Source organism: Ambystoma mexicanum, chromosome 8 (genome assembly GCF_040938575.1).
Source record: "Ambystoma mexicanum isolate Mex_15411 chromosome 8, UKY_AmexF1_1, whole genome shotgun sequence".
NCBI classification, from domain to species: domain Eukaryota; kingdom Metazoa; phylum Chordata; class Amphibia; order Caudata; family Ambystomatidae; genus Ambystoma; species Ambystoma mexicanum.
In genome coordinates, this window is record NC_090929.1 from 1,609,509,795 (window position 1) to 1,609,537,047 (window position 27,253).

The following is a 27,253-nucleotide window of genomic DNA, read 5'->3' on the forward strand; positions in this document are numbered from 1 at the left end:
GATTCCATAGCAACATAACACTCTTTGGCTTTTAGAAACCGAGTGCGCTCAAGTGTAGGCAGAGCAAATCACAATCAAGACACAGAGAGCGAGCGAGGGCGGGAGTGAGTGCTGTGCCTGGCCAGAATATTTATGCTGGCTTTGATGGCGCGTGCACGTGCTCTTTAGATTTCCGAATGTTTACGAGTACGTGCGGTAGTGCATTTCCAAAAGGAAATTGGAGCCCTGTGTCAATTTGCCAGCACGCCCAGCCTTGGTGTTCGCTGAAGGATCCTGTTGGCACTGGGGCCCGGTTCTTCTGCGAAGTCCCCAGGAACAGCCTACTTTCTCTTGCTCGACATGTGATCGTTACGGAGAGTTATTTTCGCTATCCTGTTGCACTTTGCTTCCCAGACTCGGGAGGCACCTGAGGACTAAAAATCATTTTAAATACCTGATTAGATCTGTTGGATGGGGCTCCTGCATGGGCAACCAGGACCCTGTTTTGATGATCATTGACGAACCACAGTTATTTGTAGCACGGCTGGCCCACCAAGTTTACTGTGGTTTTCTGCCAAGGAGACCATTGTCAAGCCCTTGCTTCTGCCACCATTCGTAGCATGTTCTGGGAACAGTGAGCAAGACAGGACATTTATAAAAACGGAATCTGGACAGTCCATCATCCCAGATAGTCGCTGTTTTTCTGTACAGCCATTGCTTTGTCGTGAGGCATGAGAATGGCTTGCCTCGGCGTTTCTCAGCCCAAGTGTTGTCTAGTTGTGTCTCGGTAGCAGATCATCAAGAACGCAACACTTCTTTTTTTATTTACATTTTTGGCTTGTTCTGTTCCAAATTTGGATAATTCCATGCATTGTACATTCTGTGCATGAGGACCTGCATTACCGGGTAGTCGTCCTCAGCAGACTTATAGGCTAGCTCACGACAAATCCCACGATTGAAGGCGGACGGACACTCACCCTGATAACTCTTGCATTTTCACCATTACAGATAAACAGCACGGCCCCATGATATGATATGATATGATATGGCATTTATAACGCGCCTATACACAAGTGTTTCAAGGCGTGACGAGGCAAGGGAGGGGGAACCGAGGGAAGACAATGACAACGATCTTACTAGGCCGGTGACCTTGAGATCGCGCAAGTGCAGGGAAGGGGGGGGCATCATTCCTGAACTTTGTCACCAGATGTCCTATAAGTCCAGTGTGCCACTGCTTATTGTTATAGGTGCCCCTGGACACCCCTGTCATCTTTCAACAGGTGAACGTTGTACATAAATAGTAGCTCATCTTGTTTTTTCAGCATTCAACCTTGGTCTGTTAACAATTTCCATCATGAAACCCTCACATAGCACTCTTTCCTGAACCGCTACTTGTGTACGGGAATGCTTGCACCACAAAGCCTTACCTATTGTATTATTATGGTGCCAGCCTGAGCTAGTGGGTCACTGCAAAGGCTGCCAGTAGGCAATCCAGATAGCAGGGAGCAGTGTGTGCTACTCAAGAGCTGGAATTGGGCGGAGTGAGGTAGCAGCCCACTGCCCTGTCTCACGTTACAGTGCACCCTGATGTGAAGTCCATAGGTGTGGCAAGGGGGCAAGTACCCTCCTTTTTGTCAGATGTTTGGACAGACAGGTGGTGCACAGATGTGATGGGTTTTCATTCCAGAGGCGAACAATCGGTGGTGGTCAAGCAGACCAGTGGAAATTGCAGTTTAATATCCCTTTGCGCCACACTATCATAATGGCAACTCCGCTTTACACTGTCTGGGTACCTAGGCCCCTTGCTGCGCGCTGGTCTGCCGACACTGCAGGTGTATGTCATAGGCAGTTGCCAGCGACATGAAGGAGCCTCTGCTCTCTGGCCGCCATTGACATTGAGTCGGAGGGAGAAGGAAGTGTGTGTGTGTGTGTGTCTCTGTCAGTCAACACCTCCAGGAAGTAAGAGTATGTTTAAGCGTGTGTGCATTGTGCCAATGTGCGAGTAGGGTGTTCTTTTGGTAACACAGCACAAACCGACATGAATGCATATGTGTAGGAATGTAGACATCGGCATGGCCGTCTCTGTTGTACTGGGGCAATGTGAAAGTGAGCCTTGTAGCTTGCATCCCAAAAGGACAACGTGTGAAATGACATCATGGCAATATCTCTGATCAATAGATCACAATTGCAATCAGCTTCTCTGGCCTCCTTGAACAGCACGACTCATATGTGGAGCTAATTTGGCCTGATTGAGCAGCAGACATGAAAGGCTGACATCACTTGGGCAGTGCTGCATTGAGCTTCCCATTGCCGGCGGTACCGTTCATAATTTGACCAGATCCCCACAGCATTTGAAGGCAACTCAGAAAAGCATTGCAAGAAGCAAAGATTTTGATTGACGCACCATAGCATAAATACAGTTGTGATGGTGTATGATCTGCTGGCACAGATATTGCCTGCTGAAATGGGGCTGCCTCTTTCCACTACATCAGCCATCCGCTTCAGTCGGCGCCCCTCCTTTTAACCTAATACTTTGTTAAAAAACCTAAGATTTTGCTAATATCAAAACAGCACTTTGTGTTCATTGGACTTGTGTTAGATACAGTGGTGGTGAAGGCCTTCCACACACAAGACATCTCAAACACTTTGTAATGTGTCCTGGCCACTAATTTGTCACTCTTCTTCTTTAGATGGTGATTTTTTAGATATCTTGATATGAGTCGTGCATGGAATCTCCACGTTAAAGGTAGAAAAGAGAATGGTTAAGAGGTGGAGAACAGCAGGTGGCAAAAGAACATACCTTTTTTTAGGTGGACACAGGCAGGAAAAGAAGAGTGCCACTTACCAATGTGAAAGAGGAGTACAGCAGAAGGGGGCCGGGAAGTGGGCCATTTCATCACCCTCCCTTCTCTGGAGAACCCAGAGCTAGGATTCTGTGGTTTCATCAGGGGGTCTGGGTCTAACAGGAAGTAACCCAATGGCATTGCCCTTTTCTGCTTCGACGTCACCCACTGGAGTTGGGTTTTTAACTCCTTTTGGCCCAAACAGGAAGTCTTCTACTGAATGGACCTTTGCTGTTTGTTGTACTTGACTATGGAGGTGCCTGCTGAACTTTCTACGGAATCTGAATAAGGAGGGAATGAGTATGCCACATGATCCAAGAAGCCTTCCACCTTCCCCATGGAGCGGTTGTCTGGTCCCTTGGTCTTACAAGGAGAGCAGAGCTTTGTTATTGATGCTGTCAGGGTTCTCTGCAATTACAGGATATGGCAAGAACATACCTTCAAAAATGCTATTTCCACTTCCTCTTGTGATGCGGTTACATGACCCTCTAGGAACCAGTCCGAATTGCAATGTCCTCAGGTGGTGGCAAGAGTACTCTAGCACATATATATGCCATGAAATCACCACTGGGACATAATAGGAATTGCTGCAGACCATAATTATCTTGTTAGATGCACATGTGCAAGAACATGACACTTTCCAATGCATGCAAGTAAGTTGTCAAGGTATGGTGTGCCCACATAGTCTCTGTGGGTGTGCCTCGCCATCAGGATAACGAGGGGGCATTCTACAGATGAATTAAACTATTTCAGCTATTTGATTTTCAGGTATGCATTTTGGTAGACTCAATTTGGTTGAAAAACACACAAACGCAGACACATATACACGCACACACACACGTACACACGCACACACACACGTACACACACACACACGTACACGTGCGTGTCACTGTGTCTATGGAGGGATCTACTAAAGTGATTAGGACAAAAGACAAACGTTCATGATGAAATAACATACTACCAATTTTCCTTCCGTCTTCATTAGTGATCACATTTTTGAGAAATCTAGAAATATAGTTAACAGAAATGTCATAAAAATCCACACCGATGCACAAGGCTCATCACATTTTTGGCCTGTGCTATTACACTTCCCAACACAATGTATTACAGTAAGACTTGGTCTAATGCTTAAATTGATTGCAGAACGAGGACACTTGACTTTGATATTGACTTTGACTGCCATTGATAGTGGCAAAAGTTCAAGGTTGGCTTGACCCGTAGGTACCCATCTATTGTATCCCATAGGACAAGCACTGCACTCCCAAGGCTTAATTTCATCTTACTCTGAATCCTAGATGTCCCCTGCCTTCGGTGTAGTGCTTCCATGCAGGTAGTTTGATGGAATCCTAGTAATTTCTTTAGGAATGTGACTTTTACTTTCCCTAGGGAGCTATTGTTTTCTCTCACCCATATGGAAGTAGTGGCCACTGATTTAGCGTCAAAGATGCCTAGAGCTGGATGGATTTGTCGGCCTCAAACTGCTGATGAATCGTAATATGAGGCTAGTCATTACTTGCACATGCTTCTTGACCAGCTGTGTCAGGGAAAGGGATTGCTCGTGGCAAACACAAAGCTTTTCATAATGCTCTGCCTGTGGTAGTGCTTAACCCCAGGTTTAGAATGGTGCACGTTCCCCCTATGGCCCCGCCACTATGGTATTCCATTGGATTTATTTATTTATTTAGGCATTTATAAAGGGCGCAGAACCGAGGGAATCTGGGCGGTGATAACATTCACAGAGTATTTCCTGCTGCGTATAAAATGAACTAGGCATTTAACAGAGTGCAGTGCTCCAGGGGTTAATGTAAGGGGAACACAGTGATCCAAGCATGGAGGAAGGGGACAGACTTCTGAAACCAACTCATGGGGAGTGTCAAATCTGGTGTAAAATAGGTTTAAGGACGTTGTGAAAATGCACTCTGAATGTCCACATAGGCAGCATGCACTTTGCATTTGCCATCCTTTTACACATTTTGACATGCCTCACGAAAACTGAGTTGCGCTTCTGTGATCGCTCCTGTAGGTCCTCTCCATTGTTGACCCTATGGAGATTACTTTGCCCATGATGTCTAGGGGAATATCATTTGGGATATCCACACAAATCGGTGCTTTGGAATTGGCCATTATACTGGATGTCAGTAGAGCTCCCTTAAGGTCGCTAAGACTGAGAGACCCATAACGCAGGCTCTCATTAAAGGTTATAGCCTGGAACTGAGTTTTACAAGAGAACAAGGTTCACACTGTAATGCTTTCACAAGTACCCTCCACTGCTGGTCACAGGGAGGGTCTCGGTGAATTAACTCTTTTGTTTTCAAGATCAAGGCTCTGGTTTCTTCGTCTAACTTCTATAAAGCCTCAAAGTGTCCCTTCCATAGGAAATAAAGGACGGAGGATGCAGAAGTTTCCTCTAAACAGTTTGTTGTAGAAACCTTGGTAACGAAGAGCGCACGGGCATTTGAGTCCTTTATTTGAATGGTGTCTGCCAAATCATCCTAGGCTGTGCGCCAAATTCTCTCTTATTTCACTGAGGTCACTTTAACCTGTTGAAAGCTTTTTACTTAGCAGTGTTTCATGCTGCCCATGCTTTTTGACTGGAGCTGCCATTAGATTTGTCAGTTCTATTTAGATTTTATTAGCTGAGATAATCCATTTCCCTTAGCTGCAAATAATTGAGCATTTTATTACTACACCCTGTTGAAGTATGAACTTCCTTGTCGAGTGTGTTATCCCAGTGGAGCGTTGGCCTATTGGTAGTCACCCCAAACTTTGAGTGTTATTCCAAGTTTGAAGAAAAGTTGCGCTCACACAGGTTTCAGAAACTTTTTACTAATGAATCACACTCACAAGGTACTTTTTATGACATGCCATTTGCAACCCACAGGCAACATTTCCAAGGCAAACCTTTAACAACGATGCTTCTAGATCCAGCTAGTATACACATAACCTTTGCTGAAACACTTGTGTATAAGCGCGTTACAAATGCCATATCATATCATATCTGAAGGAACATAAGAGGGTCACTATAACAACTTTCAACTTTTTTCTTCCACTGGCCTGAGTCAGGCTCCCTCCAGCCCACCACATTGGTAGTGAAGGTTTGCAAAGTAAGTGTCGTTTTTTACAGGGACCTCTCTTTTACCCCACAGATAAACCCAGTAAAAACATATTACCTCACCTCCAGCAACATCTTGGGATTCTCCCACTACTTCAACTCCTTCACAAAATAGCTTGAATATTGGTGGGGCAGTAACATGCCTGGAATACTGTAAGACTTTATACCCTGGGATTTCTGCAAAATATCGGAACAAGCTACAGAGGGCACACAATGTTGCAGCAATTCTAAGCTTTGACCAGCAGCCCTTTGGCCACATCACACCTGGAAGCCTAGTTGACTAGCCATAAAGGAAAGAGTAAAACTCAATATACAGTGTTTGGTTCTGAAGCCATGGCCGTACTCTAAGGGGTGTCCCCAAAATATTTCAGTCGTACCTGTATAATAATAGATTCCTGTGAGTGGTATCCCATAACCAGCTTACGATCCGGAAGACTAGCATCTCTAACTTTGTAGGGAGAATCGTCCACCCTCAGTGTTTCATGTGGGGAAACTGCCTCACTCTAAAACTAAGATAGAAAAGGACTTGATGGTATTTCAGAGAGGCTTGGAAACACATGGCTTTCAAACTGTCTATGAACTAGTGGATTAATTCCGTAGATAAATTGTCCTCTTCAACCCTCCTACCACTAGCATTGAAGAATAATTCTTAATAACAACAAAGGGCACAGCTATGGGGGCAATCTTTGCCACTAGCCTAGCAATTCTATACATGTCACAATACGAACATCAACATGTCTTAAACCCTATCAACGCATTTAGTGGACACATTAAACTGCGGAAACGATACATAGACTGTGATTTTCATTTGGCAGGGTTCACCAGAAACATTAGCCCAATCACACACATGGATTAATGGACTCGATCAACACATTCAATTTACCAAGGAATCTAGCAACACACAAATTCACTTGCTGGATATTACAATTAGAAATTAACAGAATAGACCAACCTGTTGTCTATTTAGGAAAGACACGGATCGCAATACCTTGTTGCACTATTAGAGCTATCACCCTAAGGCATTAAAATACAAACTTCCCTACGGACAGTTTTTGAGCATCTGTAGGAATTGCAGTGCCACCAATGATTACTATGGGCAAGCCGCCATTCAAGCGCCTGCTAGCTTGTGGCTACCTCAAGAAATTAAAAAGTCAATTTAACAAATGGGCCAGATACATACACAGGGACACTTTACTTATGACCACCCCACAACAGCCACATAAAGAGAAGCTGATTTGTGTCACCACACAATGCTCACATCACACAAATCAAGCAGATCGTTAAGAAACACTGGCCAATAATTCAACTACATCCTGAAGGTGAACACCCCCCCTTTGCACTCAGGCGCAATATGAATGTACGTGACTAACTGGTACATTGTAGCTATTCACCGGCCAACATTCAGAGCTGACAGATGTCGGTGTGGAATTTGGGCCCACTCACAGGCCATTACCCATGTGGCTCATGTATTGTCTGCAAACTAACCACAAAAGTAGAACGTTTCCGTACAGTGGACTATATGTGGAAACTTAAACAATTTACCAGTTGAAAATCTTCACGAGTGGTATATTGCGTTGAATGCCCATGTGGCCTAAGACATATTGTCCACACTGCACAAGCGGCTTACATTCGATTTGGCGAACACAGATCTGCATTCGTTGTAAGAACTTGAATGCACCCTTAGTCAAACACTTCATTAACCATACAGCTGATGATTTCCTGTGGTGGATACTAGACGGCTTATCACCTACACGAGCCATTGCGAGATTTCTCCTTCAAAAGGAACACGTCTGGATTCAGAGGTGGATAGCCATCAACAGGGTCTTAATGAGGATTTTGACTGGGCTACACTATGTGGTGATCTCTAATTGCCTTAAATCACTGTGAGCAGATCTGCTCTCAGGTCCAAAACGATAACAAAGTTGTATTGAACTTTGTATGCAGATATGCTAACTGCTTAAACATTATATTTCTGAGATCATATCTCTATGCCCTAGCTACTTTCTAGGTTACCCCCAACCTCTAGGCCCCTGAATTCTGACGCACACAATTTCTCTACCCTAATGTGCTAAACTTGGTATTCATTTGAGCCCATACAATTCAATGTGGATTAGTTTCAGTAATGTCATTGGGACTGATATGCAGCTGATAAATGTAGCAGAGAACATTTGAATTGGCAATTCCCCTCTGACACACAAGAGTATAGGGATACTTTCTCATCCCCGTTCATCAGATTAGTCTTTATACTAATGACTTTCTAGTTTAGCTTACAATGTTATGACTTGGTAAACTCAGAAACAGTTTCTGTACTGTTACACACTATCTAAACTGACGTCATTATAGCCATGATGTTGCTCTGTTACTGACAGGACGTTAACATATAAGGCCACAAGATCCTTGCCGATGCACTTCTATCAACCAAGTACCTTTCAGGGGAGATTACACAATATAGGTAACTTCACACATTATTAATTATTAACATGGGATTTCTATGACCATATGACCGCACTCATATATGTGTACGGCATGACATCCATTTCTAAGTTTTCTTTATTCATTATTTTTAGAAACCATTGGGAACATTGCTACTCAAGCGTTGCCCCCAGTTATGTCATGCCGCTGCATTGTATTGCCAGGGCACTATTTTAATTACACTACTGTATAATGGTTCTGGAGTTCTTCTTGATTTTCCACTATCCTGGTAACTATATATGTATCTTTCAGATTCTTCTTCTTTAACAGCCAAAAATGGCTCACATTGTGTCCATACAAGTAGGTCATTTTTGCCCATAGATTAAACATTGATTTTTTTATTAAGAGCATGACCTCCAACTGAAAATCTAAAGAACTAATTGGGAGATTTTGAATATTTAGTGTGGTATCTAGGATAAGCAATTGGTGTATATCCAATAATGCACCACTTTCTGGTCTTGGTGAAGGCATTAGAGTACATTTTGTTGAAACGTCTCTGCACCTTTTCTTGGTTGCTACGTCAACCAATGCTCTTGAAAACACCAATGATCTTGCCAGTGAATGAACTAGGGATTACCCCTGATCAGAGTTCCATTACTTGAGGAATAACAGACTGTGATCTCTCAAGAGGATAGTTCCGGGACTTTTTTTTTATTGTCCCTACGGGTCGGCCATGTGTTTGTAAGCATAAATCGGTAGATCGTAGGAAACTTTCCTATGGACCTTACCCGACTTTTCGCCCATTATCGCACTCGAAATCAGCCTCCATTTTGTGATAATCCTATCATTCCGCCGCATCGACCTGGCTCACCTGCCTTTGCGGCACTAAATCAAATCCCCCGCCCCTGAAACAGACTTTATCAAAACATTCATATTCCCCGCCTCTATCCGTGACGTGACTGTGCTGCGTAGGCAAACGCGCCCAGGCGTCTTCTACGCGACTCCACACAGACCCCGGAAATCAACACAGATCAGCTCACAATACAGCGCACCACAATTCGGAATATGAAACTGTACTTTGAAATCAAACCGCAAGATTGTAAATGTGGTAAAGTACATTTATTTGACATCAAATGTTTAGAGAATATTCAGCGATTTGCATTTTTATTTGCTCATGTTCCAAAAAGTTCGTATTGAGGAACGCGATGGTCCTTTGCTGTACACAGGGTCTTAGAGCATCTCACAATACAGCACCACAATTCGGAATGTGAAACCGTGGTTTAAAAGCAAACGGCAAGATTGTACATTTGGCAAAGTACGTTTATTGGACATCAAATGTTTAGAGAATATTCAGCGATTTGCATTTTTATTTGCTCATGTTCCAAAAAGTTCGTATTGAGGAACGCGATGGTCCTTTGCTGTACACAGGGTCTTAGAGCATCTCACAATACAGCACCACAATTCGGAATGTGAAACCGTGGTTTAAAAGCAAACGGCAAGATTGTACATTTGGCAAAGTACGTTTATTGGACATCAAATGTTTAGAGAATATTCAGCGATTTGCATTTTTATTTGCTCATGTTCCAAAAAGTTCGTATTGAGGAACGCGATGGTCCTTTGCTGTACACAGGGTCTTAGAGCATCTCACAATACAGCACCACAATTCGGAATGTGAAACCGTGGTTTAAAAGCAAACGGCAAGATTGTACATTTGGCAAAGTACGTTTATTGGACATCAAATGTTTAGAGAATATTCAGCGATTTGCATTTTTATTTGCTCATGTTCCAAAAAGTTCGTATTGAGGAACGCGATGGTCCTTTGCTGTACACAGGGTCTTAGAGCATCTCACAATACAGCACCACAATTCGGAATGTGAAACCGTGGTTTAAAAGCAAACGGCAAGATTGTACATTTGGCAAAGTACGTTTATTGGACATCAAATGTTTAGAGAATATTCAGCGATTTGCATTTTTCTTTGCTCTCGATCCAAATTAGTTCGTCTTGAGGGAAGCGATGTTCGTGTGCAGTACACAGGGTGTTGGTTTACGATAAAAATAAGCTCTTCTGTCGCACTGATAATCGCATGGCTGTTCCAACAACGAGGCACTAGGCCACCACAACGGTAGGTATGTTGCATCTAACCGTTAGTACCGCGTAAGGGCATACTTGTACTTGGCGATCGTCCCATAAAATGGTCAGGGTGGTAACGTTGTTCACGCGGAGAAGCAACTGGCGGCTGTAGAAGCCGTCCGCCGGTGTCTGGTACTCGTGACACAGACAGTAGTGAATGATGTACCTAAAAACATAAAAAATGAAATTAGTCTCACCATCAGATCATTATTAAAATTATTCATTTCATAGCGAGGACAGCGCTACTGGGTGTACACAAGTGTTTAAAGGCGTGGCGAGGCATGGAGGGGGGGGAGTGGAGTACAAGGTAAGTAGCATAAAATAATAAATAAATAGGGCCAGCTGGTGGCAAGTGCAAGGTAAGTGCAGAACAAGTGCTGGGAAGGGGGGGCTGTAGGATACTGAGACAGTCCCCCAGTGCAGGGGTTGACAGGGAGGCAGTGCAGGTGGAGAGTGGAAGGGCCCAGGACCGAGGTCGCAGACAGTGGACCAGTTGTAGCAGGGGAGAGGGAGAGAGAAAGCAGAAGCAAAGAGGAAGGTTTTGAGGTGCTTCAGTAAAAGAAGATGGTTCTCCTCCAGATAGTGCGCGGTAGAAAACACTATGCCACATAGAACGAACAAGTACAACTGAACCCGTCTTTAAAGCCACTGTATAGTAATGAAATTGCGGTATAAACTCATCAAAAGTTACTTACATTATATTTGCATTTTCCATTGTGTCTCTGTGTAGGGCAGACCCGAAACACCACTCCTTCTTTGCCGACGTTACTTCTTCTAATGAACGTGGCTCATCGTTTCGTTTCTGAAATTTTATTCATTATCTTTTCTTAGTCTTTCAGGATGGTCCCGGCCTGTCAAGGTCAAATCACAATAGAACCTTATATTGGGTCGTGGGCCTTTCCGCCACCCGAGCAAAACATCAAAGCAGCTGACCTTCACTTTGAGCGAGCACACATTTCTAGTTAGCTCCAGTTAGTGTAAGGGCATCTTGTCTGCGTGCCTTTTTTTTTATTGTCCCTATGGGTCGGCCATGTGTTTGTAATACGGAAACATTCTATAATTTTTGTAAAAATGATTTATATTACTGTTTGGTTTAATTGCAATGGGCCTGCAACATGAGGAGACTCGAGAGAACAGACAATCGAATTACAATCATTTAAACCGTGATGTGTATTTCTCAATGAGCTCTGCTTTAGGTGGACATGGAACAGAGGCAATGTTGGGTGGCAATGCAGTTGTCCCCTGCATAGGTTCGTTCACCACTCCATGTATGTGCCTATCGAGGACATCTACGATAAGTCTCTCAATAAACTCATATTGCATATCCTCAAACACTGGTTTGATCACCCATTGTTTACTTCTTTTAGTGAAGGCCTTATTGTAGCGAAGCGTCCCTAAAGTTCCGGTCGTCCTACTTTGTTGACGGCCAACATTATGGTTATGTGCCAAGACCGCTAGAAGAGTCCGATTTATCATGCCTTCCATGCCAAAATGCAATCTTTTGGGCCTGTACTTTAGGCACATATTGTGGAACACCTCCAAATCTCCTGTGTGGCAGAATTCCGTGAGTCCCCTCAAATCTCTTGTTATAGTTTTATCAAATACAATCTTTTCAATGGCCTTGTGAGTGGGTGATGAAGGAATCAACCACTTCTTCTTCTGTGCCTCCTCTGTGGACAAATGGCCATGTTCACATTTGTGGAAATGCTCATTTGTCGACCATTGATGTACGTTGCTACAGTGCAACATTACTGACCGCCATTTTTCCAGTAGAATTTCCAACGACCCTTCACATGTTTTTGAGCTCCACCAAAGATGGTTGCTGATTGACTTGGACCACTGTGAAATACCTTGCATATCTTTTTTTTTTCCTGCAGCCGACAATTTTTTATTGATTGTTTTTGCAAGATGCCATACGTCAAATTGGTGATTTATATTTTTGTACTGTTCTCTCATTGTCTTGGCAATTGAAACGTGTCTGTCCGTGGCTATCAGGTCGATCACCATTCCCCGCGATTGTAGTTCTTGCAATGATGCTACAAAGCCAACTTTCTCCATGGCCACTGAGGATGTACTTTGTGACACCTGCACGACCACCGAACTCACAATTTTCTTACTTTCCATGTCCTGAAAGTGGTAGGTGCAGTACTTGGCTGAAAATCCTGGACTGTCGCATTGTCCATCACCGGCTAGCCTGAAGCGTTTGCCCGCGAATGTACTTTCCATTGACATTTTTTCCATTCTCCAAGCTTCGCTGATGGCTGGAAATAGATAATCGGTTTGGTATTTGTAGAACTGACTTTTCGCAATGAAATGGATTCCCACAAACTGAAAGAAATACTGTAACTTTTTAAAACTTGAACCACTAAAAAGTGCGGCCGCTGCACAAAGTAGATTGCCTGCTGGCAGTTGCCCCAGCATGGGTTGTGCAGACCATGCGAACGGATGATATTGTGTACAGGTGGCATGTATTTTAAGGTTAGTGCCTCGAATTGCACGAGTCACATTAATCAATGGCTCCCCACATACTTCCCCACCAACCCAATGCCCACATTTCATCATCATAATAATATCCATCAAACAGCTATCGAATACAATGAATTTGGCCTCTTTCCTTATACTGTCACTCTGCATCCCAGCTGGTTCGGCCTGTAACGTTGAGGACATGTCACTCGCATGAAAGGTACAATCTCTGATATCGTCTTCCGCTATGCTGAGTGATATTGATGGTGTTTCATTGTCGTCCACTTCATTCTCTTCCATTGCAACATCTGTTCCTTGTCCGGAGATGGGAGAAAAAAACAATGTCTTCAACTTTCGCGTGCTCTTATTTTTTGCGGGTGTGGATTCTGTGAATTGATCTACGACTGCATCCAAACTACCAGGAGGACATTCACTATCAATGGCTGGTGGTGGTATAGCTCCGTTGTCAATCACTTCATATTCTTCCCATTGGCACGATGCATCTCCAGTCTCAAGTCCCTGCCAAAAGGTTTGACAAGCAACATCTCTCGTTCGCTTCACTGTCTGTGTAGATCTAGTTCTTACACCCACTCGCAACTAGAGGACAGATTAGAAAAGGGATGTTCAGTTTAAACACAACTTACAGTATTGAACTATTGACAGTGAAAGACAACATAATATAGTGAACAGGACACTAACCTTCTTTTGCTTTCTTTTCTTTGAAACTTTCTTTCCTCGAACTTCAACATCTGGACGCTGTTGCTCCGACTCGTGTGTGCATGTCTCCACTTCCTCTCGCGCTGCAACGACTATACTTTCATGATAAGCACATCCATCACTCACTGAGGCTCCATCGACTCGCTGAAACATAGAACTTTCATTAGTATGTATAATAATATTGAAAACACAAAATGTACTTGGGGACCAATACCCATACGTACATCTCAATAGCAAAACACGAATGAACGCATTGTGTAGAACATTCAAACGACAATAGTTCACGCATTGTTGATCTAGTTAGATTGAACTGTCAAGATCCATACCTCGGGCTCCGCATAGACTTCCATTGATGATATTATTGAAGATGACGCTTCAGCAACTCCCTGAAACACAGTAATTGCATTAGTATGGTTTTCTATTTTGTTTAAAAGAACATAAACTTTCTGCAGGCGTCAACGGCTCATCTAAATAGACCTGCACAAATGATCAGTTGTCTAAAATAAATAATGGATATCCAAATATGATTCGATTTGCTCCATCGTTGGAAGTGTCACCACCCAGAGATCTGCATCAACTACTAGGGGTGATGTTCTTGTTGAAGAAGCTCCGTCAGCTCCCTGAAACATAGTACTTGCGTTAATAAAGAAGGAAGTATAGCGGATGTAATCACGTCATTTGATCTCGCATGATTGATCTGTCAGTATCCATACCTCGAAATGCATAAGAACATCAAGGGACGCTGTAACTGCGGTGCACACTTCTGCAAGCTGTTGCGCCGACCCGTAACTGCATGCTCCCCCTTCCTCTTGGACTAATGCTCCATCGACTCCCTGAAACATAGGACTTTCATTAGTAATGAACACAATATTGAAAAAAGAAGACACATAGGAGGGCGACGACAGAAGGACATACCAATGGCTAAAAACGAAAGAAACATTGTGTGTAACAATCACGCTACAAGAATGCAAGATCTGATGATCTCCATCGATGGAACTGTCCGGAAACGTACCTCGAGCATCTGAGTGACATCTACGGTTGTCGTCAATGCGTTGGACTCCTCAGCATCTCCCTGAAAGACAGTACTTGCATTATTTTGGATAACAATAATTATAACTGAAAACAAAGACTAGAGGACGAGTACTGTGGTGTACCATTAGGTAAAATAATTACACGATCAATTAAAACTATTGATTTACATGCCTAAAACAAGTCAGTGTCAGAATAGCTAAGTAAGATTACCCGATAGGCGCTTGAAGTGGCTGATGACTGCAATAACGACACGGATGGAGAATCTTCAGCCTTCATATTGAGTGGATACATAAATGGGGAAATTATTGTTAGCTAATGCTACACACTACCGCAATGCCGAGAGATAAATACGTAAACTTGACTCACCAGTGGAGGGATGTGGACGAATAGAGTGGGAATAGCGGTTGAGAGCAATTTTCGCCTCGCTCGCGGTGTTTTCGTCCTTATTAGCAATGATGTGGAGTACATGTCTGGGCTAAAGTGCCTGCTGCAGATGCGGTATCGATCACCCCTCTTGTCCGCAAAGACTTCTAGGACTCTACTTTCTATCTCAGAGGCTGGATATCCGCAATATCGGACCCATTCTCTTATCTGATCTATTGTCTTAGGGAAAACATGCATTATAGTACCTTCAGATTTGTTATGGGTCTTCGAAGGGCAACCGCCAATGGAACAGGCAGGCATTATGGAAAGTTCTGAAAAGTAAAGATCAACAATTCTCTATGAATACCAATGTGTTAAAACATTAAATGACACATAAAAGGTTCAATGCAAGGTCCGTTTTGGTTCTTGGAACTATACATGTTATTCACATGCGGATAAGTATTTCAATAACTTTCAAAAAATAGAAAAAGTAATTTGACTAAACTCAGAACATGTGACTAGTTCCTTGCATGTACTGTCGTGAACGAAAAGAAAACATGGATGCAATTTGATGACTACTAGCAAATAGATATAAATTAAAAAATTGGACGCAAAATGATTATGGTACATGGACTTACCTTGACGAACAAACAGTTAGATGCAGGGATCAGAGTAGTTTCTTGTCGTAGAACAGGGAGCAGTTCACAGGTTGCAAACTGACGAGTTTGCTCAAAGTGGTCACGGAAGTTCACAGAGACGAAGAGCAGATAACCAGCACCTTCACGGGTTGACTAGCAAAGCGCAAAGAAGTTCTCATTAGAAATATGAAGTGGGTTATAAAGAATTCGAAACAGGGGTGTGTTTGTGAATGAATGACGTGTATATGTCGTGGCATTATGCGGTCTGCAGGGGGCCGTCCAGCGTGAGGGGGGATGCTTGGCAGGAGACACGGGGTCTGGAGGTAGACATGGGAACAACAACCCATGCTCTATAGACCACTTTGAAGTGTACATGGTCTTTGGCACCTCTTGGCCTTTATCGCTCCCTGACAGCTCCACTTGCCAGCACAAGTACCCCGGTGCGAACTGCCTTTGATAGGGCGGGGGGGTGGATCGGGGCGGTGGTCGTGCAGACAAGACACAGGAAGACTCGTGAATGGAGACACACTTATGTGGATTGCAGGGGGCCGTCCAGCGTGAGGGGGGATGCTTGGCAGGAGACACGGGGTCTGGAGGTAGACATGGGAACAACAACCCATGCTCTATAGACCACTTTGAAGTGTACATGGTCTTTGGCACCTCTTGGCCTTTATCGCTCCCTGACAGCTCCACTTGCCAGCACAAGTACCCCGGTGCGAACTGCCTTTGATAGGGCGGGGGGTGGATCGGGGCGGTGGTCGTGCAGACAAGACACAGGAAGACTCGTGAATGGAGACACACTTATGTGGATTGCAGGGGGCCGTCCAGCGTGAGGGGGGATGCTTGGCAGGAGACACGGGGTCTGGAGGTAGACATGGGAACAACAACCCATGCTCTATAGACCACTTTGAAGTGTACATGGTCTTTGGCACCTCTTGGCCTTTATCGCTCCCTGACAGCTCCACTTGCCAGCACAAGTACCCCGGTGCGAACTGCCTTTGATAGGGCGGGGGTGGATCGGGGCGGTGGTCGTGCAGACAAGACACAGGAAGACTCGTGAATGGAGACACACTTATGTGGATTGCAGGGGGCCGTCCAGCGTGAGGGGGGATGCTTGGCAGGAGACACGGGGTCTGGAGGTAGACATGGGAACAACAACCCATGCTCTATAGACCACTTTGAAGTGTACATGGTCTTTGGCACCTCTTGGCCTTTATCGCTCCCTGACAGCTCCACTTGCCAGCACAAGTACCCCGGTGCGAACTGCCTTTGATAGGGCGGGGGGTGGATCGGGGCGGTGGTCGTGCAGACAAGACCCGTTTGCCGCAGGGCCTCACCAAGGAGAGGCCATCTAACTGAATGTAAGAGGATGGCTGCAGGATCTACTACATGGAATGCAGGGGGGTGAGTTTATAAATACCTCACCCTCCCAGGAGAATATACACTAGATTCATTTAAAAAATCAAAACAACCATTGTTAAAATATATGTTGGGCTTTATTTTAGATTTTAATTAAACATAAATAATAAACATTACACATTGTAAAGTTGAGGTTGCAGCACATCGAGGGAAAATCCGCGGTATTGTCCACTGTCACTGGGGAAATGTTGTCTAATGGCAAGTACCGCACAGGCAGGTATTACTCTCCGAACGCGGTGTCCGAGCCTCCCGTGAAGCCACCAAGTGAAGCAACGATAGGCCACCAGCCTGTACCACCTGTGAAAAAAAAAGATGCAAACTGTATTAAACTGACCAAACTTTCTTATCAATGTCGATTCAGGTAACACATGTCATTTTTCTTAGAAAAAAATTATATCTAGAAAATGCACTATATGGAACAAATTTACATGCGTTCGAATGATATGTAAATGTAATTTTATATGTGGGAGACGACCATGAAATAGTGGTGGCATCACTGACATCACAAACAGAGTATACTTACTCGTTACTCGGATTACGCGGACGAACAGTGCCGCGAAGTTCGTGCATAAGCACCATCATCATCCTCAACACGGTCCGTGAGAGGCAGGCTTCCCTGAACTCTGGCAGCTCGGTGATGCATTGCGGACTTTGCTCGCCTTCCTGCAGACTTTGCTCGCTTTCCGAAATGTAGGCCAAGCACCCGGAATTTTCACGGCAGCAGCAGTTCTCCTCCTCAGTTGGCATTAGCTCGCACCGATTGCACGTGCACCAGGTGGAGACGCCGTCCATGCGACATGGTCCAGGCTCTTCATCCGTTGACTGGTCCTCCCAACTGCCGTCCGAATCCCCATCGTTTTCGCGTGCTTGACTTTCCAGTAGTTCTTCCTCGGTGTACTCGGGCTCGTACATATACGGCATTATTGTGGCCATTGTGCGGTAAAGATAGTAAAATAATTTACAGAGATGGTACAGGTGTTCACACGGGCTACAAGCGGCGAAGGTAGCTGACCAGAGCACTGAAACGAGTCACAGAATACTCAAAGTAACACAGAGAGAGGAATGGAATCGAAAATCTGCTGCTGTGTGTTGTGAAACGGTCTGTTTATACTTATTGGGGAAAGAGGCGTCCTGCCATTTCCATGGCAACACGTCAATAGCTGAGGCGCAGCGATTGTTGACACGAGACGTGCTTGAAATGGGCAGTACGCGTCTGCTGATGTCAGGCTCAGGGGCGGGGGATTTGATTTAGTGCCGCAAAGGCAGGTGAGCCAGGTCGATGCGGCGGAATGATAGGATTATCACAAAATGGAGGCTGATTTCGAGTGCGATAATGGGCGAAAAGTCGGGTAAGGTCCATAGGAAAGTTTCCTACGATCTACCGATTTATGCTTACAAACACATGGCCGACCCGTAGGGACAATAAAAAAAAAGTCCCGGAACTATCCTTTAATATGTTCATTTCAAAAGTAATCCACTTCCGATGGGTGGGATCCATGCAATTTATTTGTTTTTTCCTAATCCGTTTGGACACCCTTATAATCTTTGTCTTTTCTTATTAACCCATTAAGTGCCAGGCTATTATGCAATTCTATGCTTAAGTGTTACATCAAGTGTGAATATATTTGTTTTATATTGTGATTTATTTATTAATTGCAGTGTACAACACGGTTGTTTTGAAAATTTTAACAGTGTTTATATGTGTATTGAAATGAATCAAGAGTAAAACGCAGACACATGGGTGTCAGGGGTGTCATGGTGGTTAACCAAAATAAAAGGGGGTTGTAGAAAATCCTATCTCCCCTTGCTCTAAGAGGTATTTCCCTGCCTTGACAAAACTAAATGGTGTCCATGTCAGAATGTCCAAAGTAAAGTTCTCCATCCTGTGTCCAAATCCTATCCTGACCCTTACACGCTAAAATCTATATAAAGTGAAAAGGAAAATGTCTCCCAGCTGGCAGCTCGCACCTGTTTTCCAAGGTTCCAACATAGAATTTCAAAGAAAGGTGCTGAAAACAAAGTTCCACAAGTCCCTAGGGGGACTTCCCTTCCCCTGAGTTTCTTCAGATTTTGTAAATGTTCAAACTCTCAATGAACCTTCCCTTGCCCTTCCTCAGATTTCTACAGTTCACAACCTCAAGGGGTGACTCTAACCTTGAGGTTGCCCAGGTTTACACAAGGTCAAGAAACGGTTCCACTTCTCTTAGCCTCTTGATCACACTAAGGGGAATGATTCCTCGCACCAGCTGGAATGATTGCTTGGTCACAGTATGTCCCAATTCCAGTTACAGGGGATCCCCTGTATTACACACACTCCAGAAACTTCAACAAGCATTCGAGGGAGTCCTAGCCTTTCCTCTGTCAGTCTGGTACACTCTCCCATTACGCTTTTAATGATTTGTATCAACACACGTGGGTGCAGGTCCCAGACTCGCAATCCTTCTGCCAAGGTATACTCTCCTGCCAGGACTTTCTTCCAAGCTACACACTTTCCTTCTTTCTCAACGTTTAAACAGTTCCAAGATTGGCTATTTGCTTCTTCTGGTATCTTTATACATTGGTTCATATACCTCATTCACATCTGCCTTGGTTTTTCCCAGTGTCTCAGTGCCCCAGCCTCCCAGTTTGTGCTCACCGAGTTCCTACAATTCTGTTCTACCGGTACGCGGTACATGCCACGAAGAACCCCGGGATCCCAACTTCCCTCTGTGGGCTCACCGGCTTCACTCTGCAGCTTCTTGTTCCCTAGTCTGACTGGCGTATCATCGGCTCTCTGGTTCCCATGATGCAGGGTGATATGATAGAATGTCAGCGAGTATGGGATCAGCTCATTAGTTGAGCAACAGTTGCACAGATGTATACATTGAGCATGTCACAGACCTAGGTTTACCACTAAAGCATTTGGCTGTGTGATCATGTACATTTTCAAAAGTGTTCACTCATCAATGTGATACATCTTCCTCAATTAAATCAAATATAGTTTAAACTATGAGATTCCGATGCACTAACCTAAATGTTACTGTAAAGCTTGGAGACAAAACAGTGTTTTTCAGTATCAATACTGTAATAATACACTGTGTAGCAACTGATTTTTTTAGGAATGCAATTACGTGACTCTCTTTTAAAAAAATAAAGTTAACACATACTTGTCTTTGCCAGATAAGATATAGTTAGCTTAATTAAAGTATCATCCCAATGACATCTACCTGACAATTATTTGAAAAAGGAAATCTTGCTTTGCACTCCCACAGAGGGTTTTGGCACTTAAGATTGGAGGAGAGGGATGCTGCTGCACTCTCTCTCTCCATTATCCCATTCGAACTTGCAGTGAACAGAGAAAAGAGGGCGGAGAGAGACCGGGCAGGAGAGGAATGCAGGGTGAGCTGTGCTTTCATTGAACAGGGTAACTTAAATAGCCAACTTTACAACACAAGTTTCCATTTAATTAGCAAACCTACATAATTGCTATGCGACACTGCTTATTTTATGCCTTGAAACACACCCAACAAATGTTTTACATTTGGCAGTCATTAGGTGGAACAATAGCAGCACTAACCAAGACAAGTGGGCAAAGTACAGAAGCACTGACCAAGGCAAGTTTACTAAGTATGGCAGCACTGACCAAGTCAATTGTACCAAATACAGAAGCACTAATCAAGACAAGTGGACCAAGTATACAAGCACTACCCAAGTCCAGTGGACCAACTGCAGAAATATCAGCAATAGTCCAGCAAGTCATATAATTGTCTTGTGGAAGTTGAGGTGTCAAGTCTCTCAACAAATGAACACTGAGGCACACATCATGGAAAGTCAACCAGAGAAACATTGTTTATGGGAAGTGGAGATACAACTGCTTCAACAACCTACTCCATTATCTCTGATACAGAGAACGGAATCACCAGACGAGACTTTGATTCTTGTGATTTCAACACTTTCCCAGTAGAGTGCAGGCACACTGGCAAAGAAGATAAGTTAAGGAATCCTGGCAGTTCTGGTCCTTTCACTCCCTGAAAGCCAGCTGTGCCCATGGACCTAAGAGAATCTGTAGTTGACTTAGCTTAAAGAGCAAGGGACATTGCTGCAGTTGCAAAGACTACTTAAGACAAGGGGCGATGATGTAAGACACTCCGCACGGAGGCAGAACTCTGCAACCCTGATCCTATCAAGGAAGTCTGTGAACAAGAATAGCACAATTCAAGAAAATATGTTTCTTACATTGTGGTCAACATCATTCATTGCAAAATGCTACATACACTTTAATTATATTTCAAGCTAATATCATCCATTTCACTTTGATTCCCGATGGTAATTCTCAGCGTTTGCATGTATGCTTGTTTAATGCACAAGCGCTAATTCACATGCTTAAACCAGTGTCTGTCAGTTCCTTTACTGATGCATCCTACAGATTTTCTTGTTTTGTGGTGGCTTGGTGGTGACTTGCAGGAATACTGGTTTAATCAGGTTAGTCTCAGGGCCAAATCTGGTATGCAGGGAACAAAGGCACTTATCTCAGCCCTCCTTAATCACAGAGCTGCAGTGGGTGGATTCTAGCAGCCCTGCAAAAAGACAAGGCTGATCAGTTTGGATGCAAACCAGACTGTGTGTATTTAAGTTTGGGTCCTCAAGAAAAGGTGCCTAGCTTTAGTACCAGCAGGACAATGCCAACCTGATATCCTGCCCGAGCCCAAGAACATCCATAATAAATCTAATGGTTAGTATTTGCATTGCCCTCTTAAAGCACAGATCCAAGATGCTAGACATTGCTGCCCCACCGAATGGAGACTAAAACCATCTGAGCTAACAAGATATCTTCCCTCTGCCCCTCTGATTTGCTGCAAAAATATAAGATGGCTGCCAAGGACAAAGCTGCAGCACAAGCTCCACATCCAATCAGCGGATTCCTGAACATTGTGGCCTCACAGAGAAACCTAGTCGGATGTCTCATCCCACCTGACAGAGATCTGTGTAAGGCATTTCAGGTATGGTCACTGAAAGGCCAACACGAGGAGGGCGCTAGCCCGAGGCCCCCACTGAGTGAGCAGCAGTCCCTAGAGACACAGAAGCTGCCAGGCCGGTGTGGAGGGGGCTGCCTGCCACATTTGAGGATCACAGGCGAGTAAAGGATAGTGCAGCACATAGTGCTGTGGTCTGAGCCAGAAAGTAGATTTTATAACTGTTAAGGCGCGCACACCTAGGTTGCCCATGCTTTACCACCTTGAGGTCTGGCGACCTCTGACTGGAAGACTGCTGCGGGGCTGACCTTACTTCCCGAAGGAGAGAGGGGTTCTTACATTGAAGGACTACATTGGCACTGACCCTCCTTCCCACTATCCCTTGTTGCCAGTTGATACATTTGAGACCATGGCCATACCCTTGCCACCCCTCAAAGATGGCATTGCAGCTACTTCCTAATGGAGGTTGTGGTTCACGCGTTTGGTGCTTAACAGAGAACCAATGAAGTTGACGAAGTGCCAGAGAGAAATGCTGTTCAGTATGCAAAGTCTCAACCACATGTGTGCAGTGGCATTCTACAGACACTGTTATCTGATCATTGAACACTTGGATAAACGTAAATATGCACTGTTCGCAAGGTTCACCGGACAAGGGCAATCGCAGCCTGAACTCAGGTGGGAAGGCCCAGGACCAGAAAGATAAGAGTCCAAACCCTCTGCTTTACCAATGCTGTATAATTATACATTATAAGTGATGGCAGAGCATGTCCGAATGAGATGCAAGAGCTTCTGGTGTAGAGATTGAATGAAATAGGAGACAGTCAGAGTTCCGATGAATGCTACATTATATTTTGAAGGTCTGTGAATAGAACAGAGCGAGAACGATAGTCATCACGAGAGGATGGGAGCCTACAGATTTAAATCTATTAATTAGGAGGGTGGTATTAAAGCACCGGGATGGTCTAAAATGACCACATCGCCGTGCCTCCACAATCAGCCCGTATACTAAGGTTGTCTAAGATGTGCGTAATCACTGCTTCAGTTCCATGTTGGTATTTTAACCCTGCTTCGTGTTGGTAGGGAACACTATTTTCAACAATTCCCTTAAACTGAAGCACATCAGCCTTCTTTAATGACTTAGCCTTGTAAGGTAAATTGGAAATTGGTCAATAGACACATCTATGGGATCACCTGTTGGCTTCTCCAAGAGTGCAAATGTCATGCTTCTATGTATGCTTCCTTATGTAAGTGATTAATTTAAAATTACACACTATAGAGCTAACGATTTAAACAATGGTTTTTCCAGAAGCGATTTTTGGGTTTTAGTACAAAAGTCAAAGGTACATTCTTTATTTTTTTTTAACTTTATTTTAAACTTCCACGGGTATCATACACATGTTTTTACAGCTTCCACGTACTTCATGCAAATCCTGTCTTACATCGCACCAATCAATTACAAGGTAACATTACAACATTGTCTCATCCTCTTTGCATTCTCGGGCAGATATTGTGTGTACCTGCCCCAGATGTTTTTGAGACGCATTGCGGGGTGCATTAGGGTTACATACAGTTCTTTGTTATCGTTCGCCCAAATCATGTCTTTATCCCAGTCAGCCCTCGTGGGTGGTGCCTTGTTTTTCCATTTCAGAAGGATGGCCCTTTTGGCCAGTAACAGTCTTATGTTGAGTAGCTTTCGCCATGTTGGACTCATCTTCCCCGTGGCCCCCAATAGGCAGAGAAATGGTGACCATTCAATGGGGTGGTCTGCCATCTCATCCATCACCCCACATACACCCGACCAGAAATCTCGTATGCTAACACATTACCAAAACATATGGAAAGTGTCGGCCTCCTCGCTACCACACCAAGGGCATAGGCCATCTGTTGTTGGAAAGATGTGCTTCAGTTTGGCTGGGGTGTAATATATCCTGTGTATTTCTTTGTAATGAATTAATTTGCATCGCATATTACATCATATCTGTTTCGTGAGGCTGCATACCTGGGTCCATTGATTATCAGCGATGGGATGTCCCAGATTGGTTTCCCACTTCTCTTTGGCGCTGTGGGCCACCTGTGTTCCTAAATTCCTCTATCTGTGTCCTGATTTCCAACCCCAGTCGAGGGGACGGATCGTGCGCGTAATGCTCTTGTAGGCCAGCGATGTCCCTTTCACACCATTGGAGTTCATTACGAATATCTTTCAGGACCCCGAACTCTGTGGCCATCGCGTTGCCCCTTATGCAAACTTTAAATGCTTGACATAGTATAGCTTGGGTTGTGACCGAGCCCTCGTTATTGACAAAATACTCCTCAATGTGTTGGGCAAAGATACATTTATAAACACAATCTGACAGGGCTGCCACCTTGAATCCCCACGGATGTCGGTGGATCTTCAGATCTGGGACCCGCAGTCATATATGTATTGGGGAGTGATCCAAGTATGTCCTCGGTTGTATTTGTATATTGGTGACCCAGTTGATGACATTGTGGGATAGTAAACATACATCTATCCTGGAATGCATGTCATGCACTGAGGAGTAGTAGGTATATGCCCGCTACGTGCCATGTAGTGTGCGCCAAGCATCTCACAGATTGAGTTCTGACATGTGGGAAATTATCATATGGGCAGCGTTTGTCGTGGGTCTGGGTTGATCTGATGTCCGATTTAACTGTGCGTCTAGGATGGTGTTGATGTCTCCACCACATATTCTGAAACAAGTTAGTTATAAAAGGAGGGATCATCTATGTTTGGTCCATAAACATTCATCAGTAATACTTCTGCTTCCTTGATGTTGCTATGTATAAGGACATACCTACCCCCTCCATCAGTCTATGTACTCAAGTGTGTAAATGGGACAGATCTATGTATCAGCGTCAACACGCCCCTAGATCAGGTAGAATATGATGTGTAATGTCGTTGCGGTCCCCAATCTGGAGCCAACTTTACAGCTTGATGATTCACCAAATGTGTCTCCCGGAGGAATACAATCTTCGGACCTAATCTGTTAATGTAGGCCATTATTTTCCTCCTCTTTATCGGTAACCCTAAGCCCCTAACATTCCAGCTCAGTAACAAGATGACCCCCTTGTCTTCCTTAGCCATAGTAACCTGGGTGCTTTATACTGCAGGCAATGTGTCTCCTCACTTGTGGGTTCTCCTTTCCTTTGTGTGCTAATACCTGTGATTTTTGTGGTTTCACTCCGCCCTTTACCCTCTCCCACCCCTCCCCCACCCTCACAGCTCCCTGAACTTCAGTTATGTCACCTTGGCCCCCCCCTCCCTTTCCCTACTGCCCTTCATGCTTCCGCAAGAAGCTCGGGCCGGGTAGCTTATTTTGCTCCGGTCCCCTCTAGCTACATATTTCTATAACACATTCTGAATTTTTGAAACACCAAAAAGTTCTCAGCGGTGATGCAGTTATCCGAAACAAAAGAAAACTATCGTTGGCATGAATGTAAGAAAACAATAACACTTTCTGATAGCTTTCCGGTATCTATCCTTTCAGTGTTTTCGTGTTTCTTAACCATGCTTGCCTCACTTGTAATGTCCTAGTCGTCAACGTCCGCCCTCGGTTGCTGTGTCGGGAGTGGTATGCTGGCTTCGATGAAGCTCGTCGCCTCCTCCGGGAATGTGAAAAAGTATGTTTTGTTATTGTGCTCTCAGGGTACCCAGCCATAATGGGTCTGGGGTATACCCCTGGCTCCGGACGCAGCGCCATAGACCTGTGCACACGCTCCACGACGAACATCAGGGACCAACCAGGATCTCCCAGTAGGTCTCTCAGAAGTGTTTCCACAGCGATCTCCAAAGGGCCCTTGAAGGCTTCTTCCGGGACCCTGATGATACGTATGTTATTACGCCGTGATCTGGCTTCTAAGTCTTCACACTTCAGCTTGACAGTCACCAGATCTTTTGCCATGTCCTTCACCGTGTTATGCAGGGCTTCTAGAGCCTCTTCCCTGGTACTAATCTGGGTTTTAGCCTCAGTTATGCGGCCAGTGTCCTTCTCCAATTGGTTCTTAATGGTCGCCACGTTTGCTGTAATTCCATCGAGCTTGTCATTGAGGGCCGAGAAGCCGTGTTTCATCACCGCGAAAACCGCTTGCGGATCCATGGTCTTTGCCATCGCCGTTGATAACACCTGAGGTTTCTGTTCAGTTACCATGACCTCCGTGGGTAGTTTCTTCGCTTGTGTGGTGAATTTCTCTTTGGCCCCCTTGCCTTTCTTCGGGCCTGGGCCTTTCGTCCATTGTCTGCAGGTATTAGTCACGACTCGCACAATCTGGGTGCGAGTCCTTATACGTGGAAGTGCCTTTCACACCTCACCCAGAAACTGCTGGAGCATAGAGGTGCAGAGGAGCAGTCTATTCTATGCTGTGGAGGTACGCCGCTGCGTGTGCTTCACTTCAGTGATTGGTCAATTGTCTCCTCAGGTTGACCCCAACTGTGTGTGGGTGCTGTATCTCTCATGGTATTCTTAATAGTGGGTGCATGTGTGCCCTTATTCAGTTTATGGACCTTGCTGTGGCGTTGCACCCATGCGCCTGGCCATGGAAGGCAGATATCATTTGTAGAGTATTCTGCGCCTTGTTTAACCCTCAAGCGCAAAGCAAATTATATCCACGTACCCCCCTCTGTAGTGGATGACCGGTGGGGGCGTGTGGGTGATGATCTGCCCCAGAACGTGTCAAAAAGAAGTGGGAAACCTTCCCCAGGCACTGCCGTTCAGAGTCACCGCAACCTCACCACAGCCATACGGGACAACCTTCCCCCCACTCTGGTCTAGGACCAGTGTCGTAGCCAGGCAGTGCCTTCCACGTATTATTCCTGTATGAGGGGTTATCAGGTGTTCTCAGTAGGGGGGTGTGGGGAGCCAGCGGGCTTCGTATGCGTGCCCTGCCTGTCCACGATTCTTCAATGTCCCATGGGGCAGCTCTGAGTCTTTCCGGAGCTTCAGCGTGGGAGAGCGCTTGTTTTTTTGCACCAGTGTTCTCTTGTTTTCACCCCCTCGGCGCAGCTCAGCGTTAGCTGTGCTGATGGTGTCTCGTGTTTCCCTAAATTGAGGAGAGTGGCGGTTTGGCTGCGAACTTGTGATCTGAATGGGCCGTGTCGAAGATCTCACCCCAATGCTGTTGTACTATGGGGATAGGCAAAGTCTTTCACCGTGTTATGGCCCTCTCGAGGTAAG

The 27,253-nt window shown here is 44.7% G+C and overlaps 1 protein-coding gene across 1 annotated transcript in view; it reads left to right on the top strand.

The window, feature by feature from the left end:
• Positions 1–27,253, top strand: part of NHLRC2 (NHL repeat containing 2) — a 1,194,979-nt gene that overhangs the window by 784,773 nt on the left and 382,953 nt on the right. The gene's annotated exons all lie outside the window — the stretch shown is intronic.